This window comes from Salvelinus namaycush, chromosome 13, assembly GCF_016432855.1.
Source record: "Salvelinus namaycush isolate Seneca chromosome 13, SaNama_1.0, whole genome shotgun sequence".
Classification (NCBI taxonomy): domain Eukaryota; kingdom Metazoa; phylum Chordata; class Actinopteri; order Salmoniformes; family Salmonidae; genus Salvelinus; species Salvelinus namaycush.
The window spans coordinates 20,910,068-20,934,628 of record NC_052319.1 but is presented as its reverse complement, the minus strand read 5'-3'; positions in this window follow the sequence as shown (position 1 = coordinate 20,934,628).

Sequence of the window (24,561 nt, the reverse complement as noted above, 5' to 3'; positions counted from 1 at the left end):
GACATACATATTAGAGCAGTATTGAGCTGAAGAGGAGCCAGGAACGGAGGGGCCAAAGGTAACTAGCTACTCATTTTGAAGTTACCTTATGATCTTAAATATTTACTATACTGAGTAAGTGTAAGATGTCAGAGGTTATGCACAATACACCTTAGAAGGTAGCTAGTCATGGAATGGCAAAAATGTATACTGCAGACTGCATCCCTCAAGTCACTTACGGAAGGTGGCTCAAAGGGCATGGCACTGGAAACCACACATTACTCATCTCCATATGAACCCCATGACTCCATCATGTATGACCTTGGGTCATGTTGTTTGCATGTTTGAGTGCATGGCAGACAGGAGAGCAGCTCCCTGTGTGTGTCGGTGGAGGACACGTGAGTGACGTGATGCAAGAGAGAAAGATAAGTGTGCCCTTCTAGAAGCCTAGTTCGAAAAGCCATGATGCTCACGACACACCACGATGCCATTGGGTGTTGAGATGTTCTCTGACAGATGTGCTCTGTAGCTAAGCAGCCAGGTCCAGCGTGAGCATTACACTTATTGACAGGTGCAAGCCCTCCCAGTACATGGCTGTCATCATTATTAGTGTAAGGGCTTTATGTCGAAGCTGACATGATTCTATAGGTGTTAGTGTTGCTAATTAGTAGGTGAGGCTGACATGACAGGCAGACAGTTGGTTGCAGATATGTTTTTTCTAGCAGGGAATAGATTAATACACATGAGGTGTTTTCTGAAATAATGAGGGTCTCTCAATGGTGGTCACCAGTGTCAAGGCAGGAAAAAAGTACTTTAATTATGATATGTCTTTAGAACATGTATTTGTAGGGAAACTAATGAAATGCACAAAAATGTAATTATATGTGATGTATGATACATGCTGAATTATGTATATTCAATCAGCAAATTGCGAAATAAATTGACAATAATGTTTGAATTATAAATAATAACTGTGATATTAAATGTGTTATAACGTTCATAAAATTTCAAGCTTCTATTCAAACAGTCAATTGGTTTACAGACACTCTATTGTTGAATTTACATTTAGTAAACATGCTTTCAAGTTATTCGGTTTACAGATGTAAGACATGAGGTCCGGCTTCACCTCATAATATCCAACCTATAAAAAACACTGTATTGTTGTGGTTGAAAGAGCAGTAGAGCTCTCTGCTCTCAGCTCTCTTTCCCCTAGTGAATACTGAATGTGAAGGATCATGGTTTAAGCTTCAAAGCTGCAAGTCAGTGCTTTGGAAGGGATGTAGCAGAACAGAGAAACATGTCCATTGGGCTAGCCTTGGGCTGTTTAGTGCAGTGTGCGGGCCGAATTCAATAGATAATGAGCACTCCCAGTTTACAATGGCTACCTCCTGTGTTACAGATTTGTCTCAGACACCTGTCTGTCTTCTAGAAAACTCAGAAAACATGTCAGATGAGGTCTAAACAATTCTACAGCAGAAAATGTATGTATGTTTGCTTTAGATTTTGTAAGATAAAGACTGGTATAGGGCCTACACTGCACCAATAGAGTTAACACTATACCCACTAGTAATTTTTACAATTGTATTACATTTAAACATTTCATTTTACTACAGACTATTCATCATATGAGCGCATGGATATGTGGATCTACTGTTTGGGTGGTGGAGATTACCATTCTACAGCATCAGAGAGGTACTGTATAAGGAGAAGAGTCCAACCCCACAGAAGGTTGAGTGGTAGGGCCAACGCTGCACTGTTGGAGTTAACTCTAGTAACCCACTAGTAATTTCCAAAATTGTATTACATTTAACAATGTCATTTAAGTGTAAAATACTACATATGTCTTATTTACCCATTCTGGAAAATTATGGCAGAACCACCCAAGCATATGGTTTGAGACCATGAAACCCTGAGCCCATAGATATGTGGGCCTACTGGTGGTGGCAAGATGACCTTTTACGGAGAGGAGACCAACCCAAGGAGAGATGGGGAAGATCCAAAAGGTAATTCAGGTGAAATCTAAAGCCCTGGAATGTTTTATCAATGTCAAACCCAGGAGATATGTAGGCTACTTTATTCCCATGACTCCATCTCTGCCTAATGCTACCTTAGTTCTACAAGTCACACATTTATCCACGTGTAATATGCAACTATAAGTAATTATTTAGTCGTGTTTGCATGTATCAAATGACCTCTTCAATTTATGGGAAAATAACATTTTGCTCATTGAAAACCATGTAGACCAAAAGGCTTAGGATCGCATCTACCCGAAACTTCCTTAAACTGATAATGATGGTACCCGGGCTAATGATCATATACAAGTTATAAAATAGCCAATCAATAATATTGTTTTATGGGGAATGGGTGATCAAAACGTATCCAAAACTATAGACACATGGTGGTGCAAACACTAACACTAACCATGAGCCATTGACGGATGTCCATCTTGTGACACAATGGTTCGATGCTAAGTAATATTAGACACACTTCTATGCGTTTTAAAAAGCCAAGACGCGCACATTCTGTATCCTCCTACCCCGCCTTCCATTATTTTCCTCCCCTCTCTCATCGCTCTCTCCCTCTCTTACTGTCTGTCGTACGTCCGTTTAGCTGAACACCTAGCAGAGACCTACTGATCAATGTGAATGTACGGAGTGAGGGAGTGTTGCTGGTCCGTTCCGCAAACAGATTCCTCTTGGCATCCCTGAAGAACGGCGCTCGATTAGGGGGGCTCTCCTGGACTCGCGTGGGAGAAGTGCTGTGGCTCTTCAGCCCTCACTCCGCAACGATGTCCACATTTCTAATCGCCTTTTTCACCATATCGGGATTATTTTCGTGTGTGAAGACAGACGTGGAAGCAGAACAAGGTAAGAGAAGCAGGGTAGCAGCTGGTGCGTATGGGAGATGCACAGTCCGATCAAACTTCGCTGGTTCACTCTTTACCATACCGGTGCATGGCCGGGATAACGGGATAATTCAGTTTACTAACATTATGTTGCAACATAATGTTAGTTTTTCTCACCCTTTGCTAGTCAGTATCGTAGATGAAATATTCTCAAAATTGCCCACCATGATTCTGGCGAAGGTGGTGCAAATGCGAATGCCATTCATCCCCATGCCATCGGAATAATTGAGTCAAAATGATGGGTTGACATTTGTGTATGGTCTATTTCTATTCAGAATGATGATGTAATAGGCTATAACTAAATGCGGAAGTTGAGCATCATAAGTAGCCTACCCTAAATCATAGTTCGTGGAATATTGTCCGTGGAGACCTATGCTGTACGGTAGGCTGTAGCCTAGGTTGTTGTAGAATGCAGCCCGCGACATGCGATGCAGTGACACCGACACGGTGAAAAAGAATTATGTGTTACCTTTCCAGAATTGTCGTCCAAAAACTGGTGATTTTGGCACAGCCTTTGCACCAGCCTTGACTTGTAGTATAGTTTATTGACATAAAGTAGCCTATACATGGATGTTGCGTTTAGATGGGTTGTTCAAATGTGTTGTGCGCAACAATGACATAAACTGGGAAATGAATGTAGAAAGTGAGTGAATTGAAGAATGAAATTGGGATATGCCCATCCTCCATCTATCAACCGATCAATTAGGTGTTTGTAATGCTCTCAAAGATTCATTTTCTACTTTTCAGCTCATCTTTTGTTTTACTTTGTTGCTATAGAGAGTCTAGTTGATCTGTTGAGGGGCAGGCAATATAAATATAGAAAACGTCATCAATACCCCCAACAGAGCGTGAAAACGATGAAGCAGAATAAAGCCTACGGCAGGTAATCACAGCAGGTGAAACAATGTTTACTTTAGTCTTTCAAAAGATTCATTTAAAGTTCCAATTCCCCGTGGACGCCCTACTGCTCAGATACATTTTTTTTAATGCAGAGTTTGAGGTTGTCAGCATTGCGCCGCTGCTACGACTCAGACATCTCAACGTGAAGGAATCGGTGTTATAGGCTTTGCAAAGTGTTTCAAGTGCTACTAAACTTCAGCATGGATTTCTTTCCAATTCAATAAAACACACACACACACACACACACACACACACACACACACACACACACACACACACACACACACACACACACACACACACACACACACACACACACACACACACACACACACACCGTTTATGTGTTGTTGCTGAGATTTAATCTATTTCACCATACTATTGCGTGCCTTCATTTAGTTCAGGTCTGCACATCAAATAGTCTTATACCTGCCTCACTGAGGATATCAGACATATATGGATATGGCTATTAGAATAGCTTGAGTGAAATCCAGGTAGTTTCATAAAAAAGAACTGTGAACTGGTCTGGTATCCCCTGGGAATACTTCTGTAGAATTAATTATTCATGGGAGAGATGGAGGAACTTATCCATAAAGAAGTAAAGATAAAATGCCATTTTGGATTTAATAGACCTTAAGCATGCCTGTGCACAATACCAGATAGATAAAGTAATTTGGGGTTTACGTTTTGATTTTAAATTACTGTAGGCTAATAGTTTTACTCAGAAGAATATCAAGTATTTTCCTGTTGGTATTCGTCTTGGGAAAGGTATGATACTTTTTTTTGCCTATTTTTTTATGCCATTATGTACTTGTTCCTAAATCAGTCCCTGCCATCTAACATTGAGCAGACGCCAGGGACTAGCAGTACAATGCTGAGCAAACACAATGACATGATGAGAGTTGAGGAGAGGAGGTAGCTATAGTCCATACTAACCTGCCTTTATTTTATCACAGTACCCTTGATCTCCTGTGGTGTCTGCCACAGTAGATAACCATCACCACATACAAACAGCTCAAGGTTGTTTGAAATGTATAACCCCTTTTACCATGGCTATGGTTGTATGGTTAAAGACACAGGTTGGATGCAATGCTTCCCTAATGTAATCTAATGACATTAGTAAGGTTTCCTTCAGGGGCTAATTAGATGAGATGTTATCTATCTGAGCACCATGCTTCTATGCTGGACTATCATCCAGTAGAATGGGAGGTACTCCTGTTGATGGATATAAATCAGTAAATCAGTAGTCTACATGCAGATATATATAGCCTTAAATACACTGAGTGTACAAAACATTAGGAACACCTTCCTAATATTGAGTTGCACCCCCCTTTTGCCCTCAGAACAGCCTCAAATCGTCGGCCCATGGACTCTACAAGCTGTCGAAACCGTTCCAAAGGGATGCTGGTTCATGTTGACTCCAATGCTTCCCACAGTTGTGTCAAGTTGGCTGAATGTCCTTTGGGTTGTGGACCATTTTTGATAGACACTGGAAACTTTTCAGCATGAAAAACTCAGTAGCGTTGCCGTTCTTGACACACTCATACTGTTGCTACCATACCCCATTCAAAGGCACTTAAATATTTTGTCTTGCCCATTCACCATCTGAATGGCACACATACACAATCCATGTCTCCATTATCTCAAGGCTTAAAAATCCATATTTAACCTGTCTCCTCCCCTTCATCTACACTGATTGAAGTGGATATAACAGATGACATCAATAAGTGATCATAGCATTCACCTGGATTCATTATGGAAAGAGCAGGTGTTTCTAATGTTTTGTATGCTCAGTGTATATTGTAATGTAAAATATTGAATATAGTGAGATAAGTCTTAACAGCCAATATCTATGACTACACTGATAAAATGATGTTTTGTACAATCAGTGTATAGCCATATATCTCTCTCTATACATTTACAGTATGTTTCTGCAATATATTTCTACTTGTTGTTTTCTTTCTTGTTTTCTTGTTTTCTGTGGTAACAGTAGCCCATAAAAATCTGTTTTGTTTATGAACGAAAGGGTCTCCTAGAGATTATCAATGTCACCTTACTGTATGGTTGCGTTACATGATCTGCAAGGAGACTTTCCAAGGAAACGGATGTGTTTTACTCTTGACCCTCTGAGGCTCTTAGGCTGGACACACTTCTGTTTTCATAGCTGGTTTACATATTTGTCCGGATGGAAAGCATTTCTGTAAAATGTGCTGGCTGTTATGGCTTTCTAGGAGAACCAGCCCAACCCGATCCTGTTCCAAAATGGCAGAGCCAAGTCAAGGCCTCTGCACCAGGTGATCTCAGTTTAATTTGTTTACTCAGTAAACATTCTCATCAAATCAAATCAAACTTGATTTGTCACATGCGCCGAATACAACAAGTGTAGAGCTTACCGTGAAATGCTTACTTACAAGCCCTTAACCAACATTGCAGTTCAAGAAGAGTTATACAAATTTTTACCAAATAAACTAAAGTAAAAAAAAAATTAAAAGTAACACAATAAAATAACAATAACCAGGCTATCTACAGGAGGTACCGGTACTGAGTCAGTGTGCGGGGGTACAGGTTAGTTGAGGTAATTTGTACATGTAGGTAGGTAGGGGTGAAGTGACTATGCATAGATAATAAACAGCGAGTAGCAGCAGTGTACAAAACAAATGGTGGGGGTGTCAATGTAAATAGTCCGGTGGCCATTTGATTAATTATTATGGCAGTCTTATGGCTTGGGGTAGAAGCTGTTAAGAAGCCTTTTGGTCCTAGACTTGGCGCTCCGGTACCACTTGCCGTACGGTAGCAGAGAAAACAGTCTATGACTTGGGTGACTGGAGTCTCTGACAATTTTATGGGCTTTCCTCTGACACCGCCTATTATATAGGTCCTGGATGGCAGGAAGAATGGCCCCAGTGATCTACTGTGCTGTACACACTACCCTCTGTAGCGCATTACGGTCACGGCTGTCTCGGTGTGTCTGTACCATGATAGTTCGTTGGTGATGCGGACACCAAGGAACTTGAAACTCTCGACCCGCTCCACTACAGCCTGGTCGATGTTAATGGGGGCCTGTTCGACCCTTCTTTTCCTATAGTCCACAATTTGCTCCTTTGTCTTGCTCACATTGAGGGAGAGGTTGTTGTCTTGGCACCACACTGCCAGTTCTCTGACCTCCTCCCTATAGGCTGTCTCATCGTTGTCGGTGATCAGGCCAACACTGTTGTGTCATCAGCAAACTTAATGATGGTGTTGGAGTCGTGTTTGGCCATGCAGTCGTGGTTGAACAGGGAGTACACTACTGGTCAAAAGTTTTAGAACACCTACTCATTCAAGGGTTTTTCTTTATTTTACTATTTTCTACATTGTAGAATAATAGTCAAGACATCAAAACTATGAAATAACACATATGGAATAATGTAGTAACCAAAAAAGTGTTAAACAAATCTAAATATATTTTTTATTTGAGATTCTTAAAAATTAAGAAAAACCCTTGAATGAGTAGGTGTTCTAAAACTTTTGACCGGTAGTGTACATGTCAATGGAACACATTTGATTTCATAGGCAAAGCCCACTGCAATACAAATATGGTATAAAGAGAACTTAAATGACCAAGACAAGACATTCTATCCAATTCTATCAGTTAAGTGCTATTGTTAGTGGACTCCTCAGTTCTACACAGGATTAGGCTAGAGATAGAATAGCCCATGGCCCCAGGGTATGTGAGCAGGCATTGACAGTCAGGTGCTCCCAGATGGCTTGTTATGGTCTGGATGTGGTTACTGGATGCTGAAAGAATTGGATAGAATGTCTTGTCTTGGTCATTTAAGTTCTCGATAGAACAGATTTGCACTGCAGTGGGCTTTGCCTATAAAATTGAATTTGTAGCATTGACATGTATATGATGAGAATGTTTACTGAGTAAACAAATCAAACAGATTTTCTTATTACTGCTGACACAATGTGATGTTTACATAAAATGGTTTTCCGCAGTGTCAGCTTAACTGAATAAATTCCAAAGACTATATTTAATCTACCTCCATATACAGTGGCAATAAAAAGTATGTGAACCCTTTGGAATTATCTGGATTTCTGCATAAATTGGTCATATCTGATCTTCATCTAAGTCACAACAACATTGTTGTTTTTCTTGTCTATATTGAATACACAATTAAAAATTCATAGTGTAGGTTGGAAAGGTATGTGAACCCCTAGGCTAATGACTTCTCCAAAAGCTAATTGGAGTCAGGAGTCAGCTAACCTGGAGTACAATCATTGAGACGAGATTGGAGATGTTGGTTAGAGCTGCCCTGCCCTATAAAAAACACTCACAAAATTTGAGTTTGCTATTCACAAGAAGCATTGCCTGATGTGAACCATGCCTCTAATAAAAGAGATCTCAGAAGACTTAAGATTAAGAATTGTTGACTTGCATAAAGCTGGAAAGGGTTACAAAAGTATCTCTAAAAGCCTTGATATTCATCAGTCCATAGTAAGACAAATTGTCTATAAATGGAGAAAGTTCAGCACTGTTGCTACTCTCCTTAGGAGTGGCCGTCCTGCAAAGATGACTGCAAGAGCACAGCGCAGAATGCTCAATGAGGCTAAGAAGAATCTTAGAGTGTCAGCTAAAGAATTAAAGAAATCTCTGGAAAATGCTAACATCTCTGTTGACGAGTCTACTATATGTAAAATACTAAACAAGAATCGTGTTCATGGGAGGACACCACGGAAGAAGCCACTGCTGTCCAAAAAAACATTGCTGCACGTCTGAGGTTCGTAAAAGATGTTCCACAGCGCTACTGGCAAAATATTGTGTGGACAGATGAAACTAAAGTTGAGTTGTTTGGAAGGAACACACACGCTATGTGTGGAGAAAAAAAGGCACAGCACACCAACACCAAAATCTCATCCCAACTGTAAAGAATGGTGAAGGGAGCATCATGCTTTGGAGCTGCTTTGCTGCCTCGGGCCTGGACAGATTGCTATCATCGACGGAAAAATTAATTCCCAAGTTTATCAAGACATTTTGCAGGAGAATGTAAGGCTATCTGTCAGCCAATTGAAGCTCAACAGAAGTTGGGTGATGCAACAGGACAACGACCCAAAACACAGAAGTAAATCAACAACAGAATGGCTTCAACAGAAGATAATACGCTTTCTGGAGTGGCCCAGTCAGAGTCCTGACCTCAACCCGATTAGGATGCTGTGGCATGACCTCAAGAGAGCGATTCATACCAGGCATCCCAAGAATATTGCTGAACTGAAACAGTTTTGTAAAGAGGATTGGTCCAAAATTCCTCCTGACCGTTGTGCAGGTCTGATCCGCAACTACAGAACACGTATGGTTGAGGTTATTGCTGCCAAAGTAGGGTCAACCAGTTATTAAAACCAAGGGTTCACGTACTTTTCCCACCCTGCACTGTGAATGTCTACACCGTGTGTTCAATAAAGACATGAAAACGTATAATTCTTTGTGTGTTATTAGTTTAAGCAGATTGTGTTTGTCTATTGTTGTGACTTAGATGAAGATCATATCAAATTGTATGACCAATTCATGCAGAAGTCCAGGGAATTCCATAGGGTTCACATACTTTGTCTTGCCACTGTATCTTGTGTGGTTCAACAAACTCTCAACATTTGCGAAACAAAGCCATTATCTCACCTCTGCACCTTTTCCTAACAGTCAAGCTGTTAGTAAGCTTCTCCCTAGTTTTCTAGCCAACTTAAAGCTTGAGGGGTAAAGTTCAATAAACATGAGACATGGGGATGAATGATGCCAACTAAAATACACAGCGTTGACCATACAGGATTTGTATGAATCACTTCTCAGGCAGTAGTACTAGACCAACCACTACCTCATCTCTTCCTCTATAAATCAGACTAGCTTTCAGCACTCACTGCTCTCAGACAACAAGCTCTATTTCATCCTGGTTTCAAGAGGGTTCAAGTACAGTATAAGGGGAATCAGCTGACCAATATCTACAGTGGTTTCTCCCATCACTCTTCACACTATAGTTCCGACTGCCGACCCGAACTGTGTTTTTCTGGTTTGGATATTGAATTTTCACATTGTTCTTTTCAGCACAGTTACAGCAAATAAGGCCAGCAGTGTACTGCTCAGCTTGGCTTGGTTCAGTTCAGCTCAGAAGTGTGAAAAATCACATTTGATAACAGTGTCCTATTGAGGTTCTGTAGCCATTGGATTTTGATTGTGATAACTCAGTATCACCCTGCATGGTCTTAATACATGACAATTCAATTAGCTGTAGATTGGCTGACGTGTTGGAAGATCTTCAGCCATCCCCTGGATAATTGACTTGACTGGATTGATTTGAGTCTGCCGGAGGAGGAGCCTTTGTGTTTGACCCTTATGATCTGTTTGTGTTGATTCTACTCATTTGACTCAATTATTCATCGGTGAGGGGTTTAATATTCGATATTTCTGAAATGTTACAGAATTGGTTATGTGATTAATGAGTCAATGAGTGTTTCCTACTGAAAATGGGCCTGTTGGCTGCTGCCTTGGAAAATAGGCACAAATAAATTATTGATGTGATAAAGTAATAACTGTTTTATTGCCAAATATGCTGATGTAAGGGGAGGGCAGGAAAGGGGGAGCGGGGGGCAGGAAAAGAGCCATGACGGAATAACCCTAATTTGACCAGAATCAGTTCATTTGAAGATAAGGTCATGGAATGGAATATGAGATAGAATAGTATATTTACTGCACTGTATATGTTAACAGAACAAATTGCATAACACATTGTACATTGACTGTTGCCTTCCACAAAAAAAACACACATATACAAGTACATACAAAGCAAACCGAATGACAGCAGCCAGTAGAGACTAGAGACAGAACATGGAAGACATACAGAATCATGTACTGATCATGTAATAATCATCTGTTGTACAACAATAAGACAATCAGGACTAAAATGGTTTAAAAGTGGTGTCTGTCTGAATGTGATGTGTTGCTTCAGTAGTCTCAGCTAGCTTTTGGCCTGAGAGGGAGAGCTCTTCTTGGCTGCGGCTGGGGAAAGTGTCTCATTCAGGGGGCTAAAGTCTGTACTCTCCCTCTGTCCATCAGTTTGACAGGGTAAAACGGCGATCACAGAGAGGAAGCACCCCAAGGAGCAGGCCTGCTAGTGACTGTGTGCTCATCATACCTTATAGGAGCCAGCCAGGTCTCACTGAGGCTGAGTGAAATGCTGCTCTCATCTTGTTTCCCACTTTTTTCAGACTGAACATGAAGCTTTACCCTTTAGGAAATACCACTGCAGGTTGCCCTTTTCTCTAACCTTAAACTAGTTTGTGTAGTTGACCATAGGCCTTCTCCTTTAACTGCCTCGTACGGTCACCGTGATAGCAGAGGGGTTAGAATTGTTGTTGCCCTGGAGGAGGTTACCATGGGGATAACCTCCTGATGCACCATACTGGCCATAGACACCTGTATATATATATATATATATATTTAGAGAGAGAGAGAGAGAGAGAGAGAGAGACGCACGCACACACACACACACACACACACACACACACACACACACACACACACACACACACACACACACACACACACACACACACACACACACACACACACACACACACACACACAGGTCTGTAGGTCAGTCATGCTCATGTCATGCCCCTGTGCCGTAGCATTGTTGTATCTGTGGCCCAGGGACCAGGCTGTAATGTGGAGCAGGGACCAGGGCTGCTAAGCCTGGCTGGAGAGACTCTATCCCTCCCAGCTGCCACCTGGCACAGGACACAGGCAGAGCAGAGGGCTCAGGGGTCGATGCTTGCAGCAGTTGCCCAGAAATGAGAACAGGCGGGTGATTCATCCAACACCCAACAATCCTCATTCAGCAACAGCAGAGAGAGAGTCACCCAGGGCCATTTGGTGGTGCCACCATATAAATATAATTAGTAATAATAATTCCATGCTACACCGCCCTTCATTAAATCGGGGTGATAAGAAAATACAAAAATGTAAATAATCGACATAATTTAATTGTCTGTAATCTTCCTTATGGACTTGATCATATGAATGCTTTAGCAACAATGGTAAACTGGGCAATCACTGTATATATATTTTGAATAATTTGTTTTTACTCATAGTCATAAGACATAACCTTTTAAGAGGTTCTAAGTTAAAATATTAGTCTTCTAGGGTCACTGCTAGGAGAGAGATCCATTGGAGTAAAATATTTTGATAGGTGCAAGGCATTTCCATAAGATACAGTATGTATAGGGAATGCATAGGCACTACTGTCTATGGGCATTAAACACACAAATGCAGCCATGCTTGACACACGCACGCACGCACGCACAAACGCACACACACACACACACACACACACACACACACACACACACACACACACACACACACACACACACACACACACACACACACACACACACACACACACACACACAATTAAACAAACTCGCAGAGGCTGGCAGCTTTAAGTGGATGTCTGAGCTGCTGCCCATGTAGAGGGTCTTTGGCTGTGTACATTGTTGTCCAGGGCTTCGGAGGGCTACGGGAAGGATGGAAGAGGGAATTATTGTCATTCATGTCCATCCCGCTCCTCTCAGGAATGATAGGATCAGTTAAATCTGTGGCTAGTTAATTGACGGGTACACTGACATGTTGGGTTGAAAAATTAGGGTTGTCTATCGAATGAAGTATTTTCTTTTAAACCATTGTTTAGTCTGACTATATGTCTAAATCTGACAGGGTCACCTGTCATCAATCTGTATCGGTATGTTTTTCTTTGGAAGTTGTTCATTTGCTACTGGTCTCTTACTTACATGCTTTGACGGTGCAGTGACAGTCCTGTTAATTTCTGTATTCATTTAGTTGTGTTTGTTCCTCATTTTACCTTAATATGATTAGAGTATGTGTGTCTGTTAGAGGAGCTCATAGTTTGTTTCCTGTCCCTCTCTTCTGTTGGTTTGCAAATCAGCCCTTTTATTGCAATGTGCAATTAGGCCTTTTGCATGCTTTGCCTTGCTTCGCTGTGCCTCAGTGCACAGTAAAAATGAGCAGAGATTAAGCTCTCGCCTCAGACACACAGACTAGACTGTCACAGTCACAGGTATCTGCAGCTCACTGACTGATAATGGATGTTTGTCTGAGACGGCCCTTGCTGTCGGTACTCTGAAACAATACAACCAAAGCGTTTCTTACAGCAACTTTTTTGAGACAGTGGGCTGGTGGTTGGTTATTTTTGCATCGGAATGGCTGGGATGGGTGTGGGTTGCAAGCCAAGTGTTGCAAGTGGACGTACTGTCTCATGGTTTCGAGATAGTCCCAGACCCCTAATGGACCTTACAGATAATTGTGTATGTGAGATACAGAGATGAGGTAGTCATTCAAAAATCATGTTCACTATTATTGCACACAGAGTGAGTCCATGCATCTTATTATGTGACTTGTTAATAAAAAATGTACTCCTGAATTTATTTAGACAAAGGGGTTGGATACTTTGTAAAAATTACATAATTCCACTTTGACAGTATAGGGTATTGTGTGTAGGCCAGTGACACACAATCTCGATTTGATACATTTTTAATTCAGACTGTGACACAACAAAATGTGGAAGAAGTAATGGGGTGTGAATACTTTTGGAAGTCACTGTAGACACCGAATTTAGCTGCTATTTATACAAGTTTTACTAAAATGACTCAACAAATAGCCTAACAATGATGAAAAAAGTAGTTTGCTTGGATATACATTCAGCCACTATTTATTGTTGAACTCAGCTGGTTTGGTCTGGCTAATAGCCTTCACAAATGGGCAGCAATAGTCAAGGTACATTCAATTTAATCAAATGAAATCCAACTTGAGAGACTCCCCTGATCTCCTGAAGTCCTCCTTTTTCGTTGTGCAAATGTTTTCACCACGGCATGTAGGTCCAGGTTGCGGGCCGACTTTTTTCTTTTAGTATTGTCAACCAAGACAGTGTTTCCTGAGACATTGTGCATATTATGTCCATTGCACTGCACACAATCTAAACTTACTCTTGAATGATACATGCCAAGATATACCAGAGATAAGGGACTGTTGATATTACAACCACACTCAAACTCCGGTTCACCTGTATGAACTAAATCGCAAAACACTTTAGTTCATACAGAACTGTTGTTCGCTAAAGATGATACTCTGTTTGCATCTGCCAATTTATTGGCTGTCCACAATCCAGACGACCTGTCCCCAGAGCTTCCTTTACAGTTAATCTCTTTCCATAACGTGTTGAGACCGGCAATTAAGGAGAATGAGACACTCAATTAAATATGTTACAGAACTGCTGTATTTGAAGCACCACTCCCTTCTGCACAGTTTCCCTGATGTTGCTACGGCAATGAAACTGTTTTTACCATCCCTGTAACTGTCGTTTCTGCGGAGAGATCGTTTTCTAAACTAAAACTCATAAAGAACTACTGTACGTAAGAAGCAATAGGCTCTCGGTCTGATACACGATTTTGAACACCTGAGCTCCACTCATTGCACTGGCGCGTTGCAGCCTTGACCACAGCATGTGTTCACCGAAATCCCCTTATACTTTCAATCAGTTTAATTTTTATATTTTGCAAAGCCTGAGGCACTTTTTCAGTCACATTCCTGAAGCCCAAGAAACAAACACTTAGCTTACTAGTACATATGTAAATAAACTATTTTTGGGGGGAGGGTTACTGTCAAAATGATTTATTAAATACAGTTGAAGTCGGAAGTGTACCTACACTTAGGTTGGAGTCATTCAAACTCATTTTTCAACCACTCCACACATTTTTTGTTAACAAACTAAAGTTTTGGCAAGTCGGACATCTACTTTGTCCTGGACACAAGTTATTTTTCCAACAATTGTTTGCAGACAGATTATTTCACTTACAATTCACTGTATCACAATTCCAGTGGGTCAAAAGTTTACATACACTAATTAGACTGTGCCTTTAAACAGCTAGGAACATTCCAGAAAATGATGTCATGGCTGTAGAAGCTTCTGATAGACTAATTGACATCATTTGAGTCAATTGGAGGTGTACCTGTGGATGTATTTCAAGGCCTACCTTCAAACTCAGTGCCTCTTTGCTTGACATCATGGGAAAATCAAAAGAAATCAGCCAAGACCTCAGAAATAAATGTGTAGACCTCACAAGTCTGGTTCATCATTGGGAGCAAATTCCAAACACCTGAAGGTACCACATTCATCTGTACACATAATAGTACGCAAGTATAAACACCATGGGACCACGCAGCCGTCATACCGCTCAGGAAGGAGACGCGTTCTGTCTCCTAGAGATGAACCTTGGTGCGAAAAGTGCAATCAATCCCAGAACAACAGCAAAGGACCTTGTGAAGATGCTGGAGGAAACAGGTACAAAAGTATCCATATCCACAGTAAAACGAGTCCTATATCGACATAACCTTAAACGCTGCACAGCAAGGAAGAAGCCACTGCTCCAAAACCGCCATAAAAAAGCCACTTTTTGGAGAAATGTCCTCTGGTCTGATGAAACAAAAATAGAACTGTTTGGCCATAATGACCGTTGTTATGTTTGGAGGAAAAAGGGGGAGGATCGCAAGCCGTGGAACACCATCTCAACCGTGAAGCACGGGGGTGGCAGCATCATGTTGTGGGGGTGCTTTGCTGCAGGAGGGACTGGTGCACTTCACAAAATAGATGGCATCATGAGGGAGGAAAATGATGTGGATGTATTGAAGATACATCTCAAGACATCAGTCAGGAAGTTAAAGCTTGGTCGCAAATGGGTCTTCCAAATAGACAATGATCCCAAGCATACTTCCAAAGTTGTGGCAAAATGGCTTAAGGACAACAAAGTCAAGTTATTGGAGTGGCCATCACAAAGCCCTGACCTCAATCCTATAGAACATTTGTGGGCAGAACTGAAAAAGCGTGTGTGAGCAAGGAGGCCTACAAACCTGACTCAGTTACACCAGCTCTGTCAGGAGGATTCAGCCAAAATTCACCCAACTTATTGTGGGAAGCTTGTGGAAGGCTACCCGAAACGTTGGACCCAAGTTATACAATTTAAAGGCAATGCTACCAAATACTAATTGAGTGTATGTAAACTTCTGACCCACTGGGAATGTGATGAAAAAAATAAAAGCTGAAATAAATCATTCTCTCTAGTATTATACTGACATTTCACATTCTTAAAATAAAGTGGTGATTCTAACTGACCTAAGACAGGTAATTTATACTAGGATTAAATGTCAGGAATTGTGAAAAACTGAGTTTAAATGTATTTGGCTAAAGTGTATGTAAACTTCTGACTTAAACTGTACATCTCTCTCTCTCTCTCTCTCTCTCTCTCCACACTTTTTTTCTCTTCTGTCCCTTTCAAAGATAATTATTGTCTTTCTGGGGACAAAATCAAAGGCATGATGCAAATAATGCAATCACAGGTGAGGGGGTGGAGCAAACTGAGAGGGGAAAAACGACACCTCCTCCACCACTGATTGTATAGCAGCTCTGAACAAGTTCTCAGTATGGAGGAGATTAAATAATCTGTTTATTAGTTTATTTTGTCAGGAGATGAGAACGACGAGCGCCTCTTCTGCTGATTAATAATTATTGTCAAGTTGACGGAAACCCTCACAATCAATGACTCTGCTCAGAGCTGATGTTATACCTTCATTGGCAATTACACACCATTGCTCACAGCAACAGATCGTTCCGTAAATTATATTTTTGGTGTGGTGACTGTCACTGTCCTGCGGCTATGAAAATGGGCCTTTCTCATGTTTTGATCTGTTATGTGTAAAGGCTTTCCAATGTTAATGTGCATTGTGCAACCCTCAACCACCATTAGAGCTTTTAGTAAACAGTTTTTTGATGTTTGACAAATTATTATCTATCCTGATTGTTCTGATATCACCTGAAGCAAACTGACTGTTTTCTTGTAATCAACCGATGGCTTATCACTTCACTGACGTGGTGCCTGTTGTGTTCACATCACTGAATAATCACCAAGCTCTCATTAGTATTTAGAGAGAGAAAGAGAGAGAGAGACACTACAGTCCTACTGAGGTGGCAGAGTCATCATGATGTGAGCAGCACTGTGGAAGACATAACGGTCCATACCTAATTATCTGATAATAAAAACACTGATAATACACTGATGCTTCGAGAGATTCCCTTCTGTGTAATCCAAAAACATACAATGCACTACAAACAATTAATGCTTATTGCTTCTTGGTACGGTGTTGTACATTCATGACTTGTCTGTGTTATGAATATGAATGCTTGATTCAGTGATACTTCAATTTCTGCCATAGTATATTGATGGGAGCAGTTGAAAAAGCTTTTCAGAACTTCAGAACCCTCTAAACATCTCTTTAAAGATTGCCATCTGATCCTAGACCATTAACTTAGTGTGGTCAAACCCTACCCACTCAAACTGATTATGCATCTAAAACCAGTCCTTTAGAACAACTCCACCAAGTACACTACACTACTGACATTTCACACTGTGAAAATGGCGAATTTGATTTTGAACATAAGATTGACCGACTCACTGAAGACATTACACTCTGACTCATATTTCAAGTAAGATAGACAAGGCAGTGCAATATCACCCCGATGAGATTAGTGACGCAATGGCTGCCTACAGTACATCTGGTAGGTATCAGATGCTGACTCCAGTGTACTGACGTTTTAGATAGCTCAGCCGTCATGCTAGCCAGCCCCTCTGACAGTCAGTCGTTTGAGGTCAGATCAGGGCACAGTCCGTCTGTCCAGACCAGTATAGTATATGACATGATTCTAGAAGCAGCACTGACTGCATTTCATTGACCACATAATACAGTAGCTGAAATAAGAAGTAGCCAAAAAAGTATAAGCCAATAAAATAATACCATTTAATATATTCCACAGGTCATCTGTATAGGGAATGAGTAATGTAGTTTGAATATTTTTGAATATCAAAGTGTCAATCTAGAACCAGCCTCCATGGCCGAACAATTCTAAGGGACATGTCCAAGTGAAGACCTATTTGAGAATTCCAATATGCTCCTCCTCTTAAGTCAATGAAGCAGCTAGCCTCACAGCATAAATCTCCAGAAAGAACTTGAATTTGGGGCTTCATTCAAAGCTTAGGAGTCTCTCTAAGGGGATTTGTCTCACCCTACTACAGTATGTTGATGTGCCCAATTCATCTCACTGTAATGTTTCCGAACAAGAAATAAAAAACTGGGTGATGGAGAGAGGGCGCCATCATTTCACTGTTGTGGTCTTCAAAGTGATTTTTTGGCCTATTTAGATTATGTACTGTTCTATTGCTGTTCTAACTAGGCTAGTCCATAATTTGATAAAACTGGCGCATTGAGCTTCTGGAAAAAGTTGGTCATTCCTTCATGGCTATCAATGAATTTGATAAACATACAGGAGTGCTTTGCCTTTAGAATGCCTTGTGTCACTACGCCATCATTATAACAATGACTGACGGCTATTCCCCTGTGCAGGAGTGACATATATGTCACTTGCTACAGTAGTTAGGCTACTCAATCTCTGTTCCTTTGGAATAGCCACTTTACGACTATGCTCGCAGATGTCAATCTGATATGAATCTGACCACACAGTTAGTTTGTGATACTTGAACAAATCCTTTGCAGTTAAATCAACAATATTTTCTTGAGTGAATGAAATTGCATTCAATTTATATTCTGTGAATTTGTCTGTCTGCGTGCTGCTCTCAGGGTCTGTAGTAATGAGTTTCTCAGGGATGGTCGGTCAATCTGACAGATGTATCAAGCACATCAAGTCTGCATTGTTCAGGATTTTCAGACAGAGAAGCTTTGGGAAAGTATGATTTATTTTGGAGTGACAGTCTGTCACAGATTAAAATGACTGTCAACAGATTCCAACACCTTGGATGGTCTCTCGGTATGGCAGCCAGCCAGCTGCCCCCCCGGTGGACCTTTCTGCAGATAACCTCCTTAATTTTTATATATGCCTCAATGCAATCGCGTTGTCTCCTCCCGGCAGCTAGTGTTTCCCAGAGGACACATGAGGTGCTTCATTATAGTGAGGCCCCTTACCGACCATCCTCCGCTCTACTGTCACCTAATGGCTTTCTACACAGCACAGCCACGGATTAGAGCTCCAAAGCTCATCCTCCTTATTTTCCTTTTCCTATTTCCTTTCTTTCTCAGGAGAGGAGATGCAGTCAAAGCTGTAGTAGCTTGCAGCCTTGCTTTTATATATTGGTAGGAAGAGAACATGAAAATGGCATTGCCCTTTGCAGCATTGAATTGATGTTCATTTACACAACACAGGCATGGAAGTAATGCTCCCCATTGTAGGACTTAAAGCTTATGTTATGTAGATAGGTCAGCTAATCCACATGTAATTTACAGCTAGACAGTAAGTGGCTTTTCAGTGAGTATACAGTATCAGCATTATGATGGGGGAGGTGGTGGTGCTAAGGGATTTTAATGAAGCAAACAGAAGACCCTGTCTCCGTTCTAAAACAATCCTGGTTGTTTAACTAAATGTTAATGGGGACAGCAAAAACAACATATGTAAGATAGATAACATATGGACTAATCACATTATGTTATAAGAAGAAGAATATGCTATTGTCTATTTCCTTTTCAGATCACATACGTTTTTCTTTAACTTTCAACCCAACCCTGCGAGACACATACATAACCCGCATAACCTGTGGGTCAGCCACAGCGCAGCGCTCCTTGAGCAGATTTAATGATCAACATACAGTGTCTTAATAGATACTATTCTTGTAATACATTAAATTATGATTACTTTTGTATAGAGTAGCAAAATTCCGCTAACTTTCCCAAAATTCCCAGGTTTTCCCAAAATCCTGGTTTGAGGATTCCGAATTTCTTGCCTATTCCTTCCTGATTCCGAGAATCCTTCAACCAGGTTTTCTGGAAAAGTATGGCATTTTGGAAAAGTTACCAGAATTTTGCAACCCTACTTGTGTACCTACATACTGTATCTAATTGGCTAAATCATTATGTATTTAAAACAAGTAGCCAGTATAATCATATTATATAGGAGGAACGTTGATTTTACATACATTTCTACAAATACAGGAAGGTTGGTTAGATTTTTCACCATGTTCATGATTACAGTAGTTTAAGGGTGATTGAAGGTTATTCACGGGTGGCTCTTGGCCCTCAGACCACCTGTTGAGTAGCCTGTCTATGAGTAGACTGTCTATAGAGGTTTGAGTGTGTGAAAATGGTAAGGGTTATAAGTATGGGCACTGAGTCCACAGATCCAACTAGAGTTTATTAAAAACAAGACAAGAATGGATACTAAGAACGATGGATCTTTCATAACCAATATGTTTGATATGATTTCCAATACCTTTTTGAGTCGATTGTATATCGTTCATGAAAGGGAACAATGGGACTCTGCTATTTGTTAAAGTCGTGTTGGGTAGGGGTGTGTGAACAGTCTCATGAATAAGTCTCTATCATTCTACCAGCAAACGATTTGCAACTGTCAAGCTAAAGAGCACAATGATTCTTCCCCCATATTATTATTCACACTTCAATAGATAGTGGTAAGAATTGTACAGATCAAGAGGAATGGTATCAGCAAGTAATATTCCTTGTAGTCTAAGACTATTAGTGCATGGTTCAGTGTGTATTTTGAATTGTAAAGCTACTGTTAAACCATGCATTTTAATTAGCTCAAGGGACATGCCCTGCATGCTAACTATTACAGGAACCAAAATGTGTTATTGATGGCAGATGAACTAAAACAGGCAGAGAGTATGAGATTATTTTAGAAGCTTATTGAATGTTGAAATAGAAAATACAAATGCACATCATTTAGTCAGTTGTGTGATGCCTCGCTCGTCTGTTGAAGGCAACACTTCCTGTCACCATTTTGAGTATTTATTTGAATGACTTGGTAGCTGCGGTGATTAAAAAGGGAGGCATCCAGATGCATATTGATTGGATGCTTGTTGCTCATAAACCTGTGTGTCAGCCCATACTCAGCCAGCCATGGTTAAACTCAGCTGCCACAGTGCCCACATGAAATACAATAACTAAGCAACATTTTTGTTCTTTTTTTTGTCCCCCTTATCGTGTCATTCTGAAATTGTTTTGGGGAATTTAAGTTGTGTCCGATGAGGATGTGTTTCTGTAGGTATAGGCACTAAGTGGGTAAATTGTTCCACTTTCAGGTGCATAGAAAATGTTCTGTGTGTTCTATTTCCACATTCATTTAAGTGTCATAAGTTAACCCACACTCTAAAAATGAATGGTTCCTGGAGTATCCTACAAGTTCTTCGAAGAACACTTTTAAAGGGTTTTTCAAATAATCCTTTTAAGAACCCCTTTTAAATTGTTCCTCAGGCTTTTGGGGTACATTTTTACCCCCCACATCATTAATATGCATAAAAATAACAGAATATTTTAGTTGTCAGTGTTTATTAGGATTATAGTGGCATAGCAGAATTAAAACATCTAAATATGAGGTAAACTCCCAGCAGAGCCCCATGTATAATGGGTATATCCTCTGGTGTGTTGATGTTCTCCGTATACATAGCCAGAATTAACAGGTTTTCTGTGAAATGCAGAGGTGTAGGGAGGGTGAAGTCTGTGAATTCAATATTATTTTATTATACATATGAATAACAAAACATGCACATAACCATCTTCGTAACTTGGTTTTTGTGGTAAATGGGAAAAAAACTGTTTTGATAATGGTTATCATACACATACAGTACCTTGTCCATAATGTAGAGGCCTATGGGATATTCATTGAAGAGGTAAGGGAGAAGGATGGTACATGTGTTGTACATAACACACCAATAGACATACCTTTGCATGCCTCCTCATCTGTATACCTGCAGACATACACAAAAAAGTGAGCACTTCAGTCATCTGCACCCAATACAACTAGCCTTCAACATATTCTTAACTCTTTGTTGATTGATATCCATTGAAGTGTCCATTTTCTGTTTTAGAAAGATTTGCACAAATATCAGAAGGTAGATGGATCATCATAAAACAATATCAAATCAAGTTTTATTTGACACATACACATGGTTAGCTGATGTTAATGCGAGTGTAGCGAAATTTAGATCATACAAGGGACAAACCTTACCTTAAATTGAGATCTTTACCTTTTCCAGTTAAGAGCCTGCACCTGCTGTCCTTTCAAATTCAAATCCAAAAGTTGGGCAGTTAGGTTGGGCAGTTAGGTTCCTGCAAGAACCCCCACCAACTACGGAGGTTCCTCGATGAAACCCATCTCCTATGGGGTTCTTGGAAGAACCTTTTGGGGGCAATTTTCAGTGCCAAGAACCCCAAGGTTCCCCGAAGAACTTCAAAGCTCTTAGAAGAACCCTTGTTGAACCCTTAATTTTTAGAGTGCAAGAGAGTCCACTCAAATGCTTCTCTGACTGATTGGATGCAGATGTAGAGACTTCATGTACACATAAGGACTCTTATCATACTTGTGCATGATCTCCCTGCATCTCAGCCCTCAATTTGAATAAGCTATAGCCTAGGCCTGGCCTCTAAATGTATGGGGATGCTGGATCTACACCATACTTCACACTCACTTACAGTAAGTGCAATAGCCTCTATAGCAGCAAGGTAACTGCTTTTATACTTACTGTTGGGAAGAGTGTGGTGTGCCCGACTACACAAGCGGTAATGAGTAAACACACAACAAAAGAGTTTCAGATGCTTTTAGTGTCTCTGGCTCTCTAGTCCACAAGCTGGTCAGGCAAGAGAGTGGTTAAAGATGGCGGCCACCTGTAGTGTTTTGCATCAGCATGGTCTCACTGGCAGAGTCCGTACTGCTCCTTCTGAGGAGTCTGTGGAAGTAGAGAGAAACAGTTGAAGTGGGAGAGTAGGCACACTGTGTCTTCCTCACTGCTCCACTTGAGTGAGGTCCAGCCTGCACTCTTGTGCCAGTCAGTTGATTAGGGAATGCCTTGAAGGTGTGCTGATTAGTAATCCTGCACAGGTGTGTTGGGTGAGCAGAGCTGTTGTGCTGTCTTCGGCTGGCCTGGTGCTGAAGGTAGTGCAGCCTTCCACAGTGCTGAACTGAGTGCCGCTGTCCACTGTGCTGCAGCCATTGCCGCTGTACATGGCATTGAAGTGAGCGCACCTGTCTCCTGTGCTGAGTTGGGTGGCTCTGTCTATGGTGCTGCACTGGGAGTCCTTCAGCCACACCCATGCCCATACCTCTCACTGTGCCACACTTACTATATGTTTTCATTGAGATAAAATCTTTAGTGAGAATATACGGGCAATATCCTCTCTGAATATTTTAGATGTAAATGTAAAGCATAGGCCTACTGTAGATTTAGCTAGTATCCAAGTCTGCAACAACTATTTCAATGTTCATCCTGCATGTCCTTGGCATGTGCCTCCAGAACAGGCACTTAAACATCATGTAAGTGCTCCATCAGACATCTTCTGCTGTCTGCTAGATGACCTCCTCTTCTTGTGGCCATAGACCTGAGAGCAGCTGCTGCTGGTAGTCATCAAAGTAGACTAGACTACATCTCAGTGTGCTGACAACGTGTTAAAGGAAAGATTTCTATTGGGCTGAAGAGATTCTTGTCAGGAAAGAAAGAACCTACTGGCTGCCAATCATTGTCTTCCTGCTCTTTTAATTAAGTAGAAAATATGGGATATAATGGGTCTGTGTCCTATGGGGAGATAAAGGATTTCATATTCCGTTTTTATTGCTGGTTGTATTTCTGCTCAGAGAACCTTCACCTGCCTGGCACCTCTTCTGCTGCCTGATCATAGACACCCGTCATTTCCCTCTGCTGAGAAAATTGAATATTCACCCTTTTATATTATACTGGGTTTTATCTGGCTAGATTAGAATGCACGAGGAAGACTCTCTGTCTCTCTCCCTGGATTCGTTTGAGCTGTTTGCTTTTTCTTTTTTACAGCACACAGTAATTTTCTACATCCGTATAATGGTATGGCCTAATTAAAGCTGCAATATGCAACTTTTTGGGCGACCCGACCAAATTCACATGAAATGTGAGTTATACACTACCTGAACAAAAGTATGTAGTCACCTGCTCGTCGAACATTTCATTCGAAATCATTGGCATGAATATGGAGTTGGTCCCCCCCTTTGCTGCCAAAACAGCCTCCACTCTTCTGGGAAGGCTTTCCACTAGATGTTGGAACATTGCTGCGGGGACTTGCTTCCATTCAGCCACAAGAGCATTAGTGACGTTGGCCACTGATGTTGGGCGATTAGGCCTGGCTTGCTGTCGGCGTTCCAATTCATCCCAAAGGTGTTCGATGGAGTTGAGGTCAGGGCTCTGTGCAGGAAAATCAAGTTCTTCCACACTGATATTGATCATGTGGGTTTGTTTATATGTGTGGGTGTGTTTACATATGTAGGTGTATGTGTGTGTGTGTGCTTACGTATATTTGTTTTTAACCCAGAATGTCTGTCCACCCAGCAGTACCGTTTGGGACACCTGTAACAGACAGAATCCACTTCCAGTTGTGATCTTGGCTCACAAAGGAAGAAACACCACTAATTTAGGGGGAAATAGAGTAGAATAGCTGGAATCAAGCTGTAAAATTGGTAACTAGAGGGTAGAAATCTCCCCGACGAGAGCATCTCTGAGAAAGTAATGTGGAGCATTTCAGTCAGCCCAGAACAGCAGGAGACTGCAGTATCTTCCATGAACAAAATCGTTAGTTCTGCACAATATGGCAGACAGATAGGCAGCAGTGAAATCAAAAACATCAGGCAAAACTGTCTCTACTC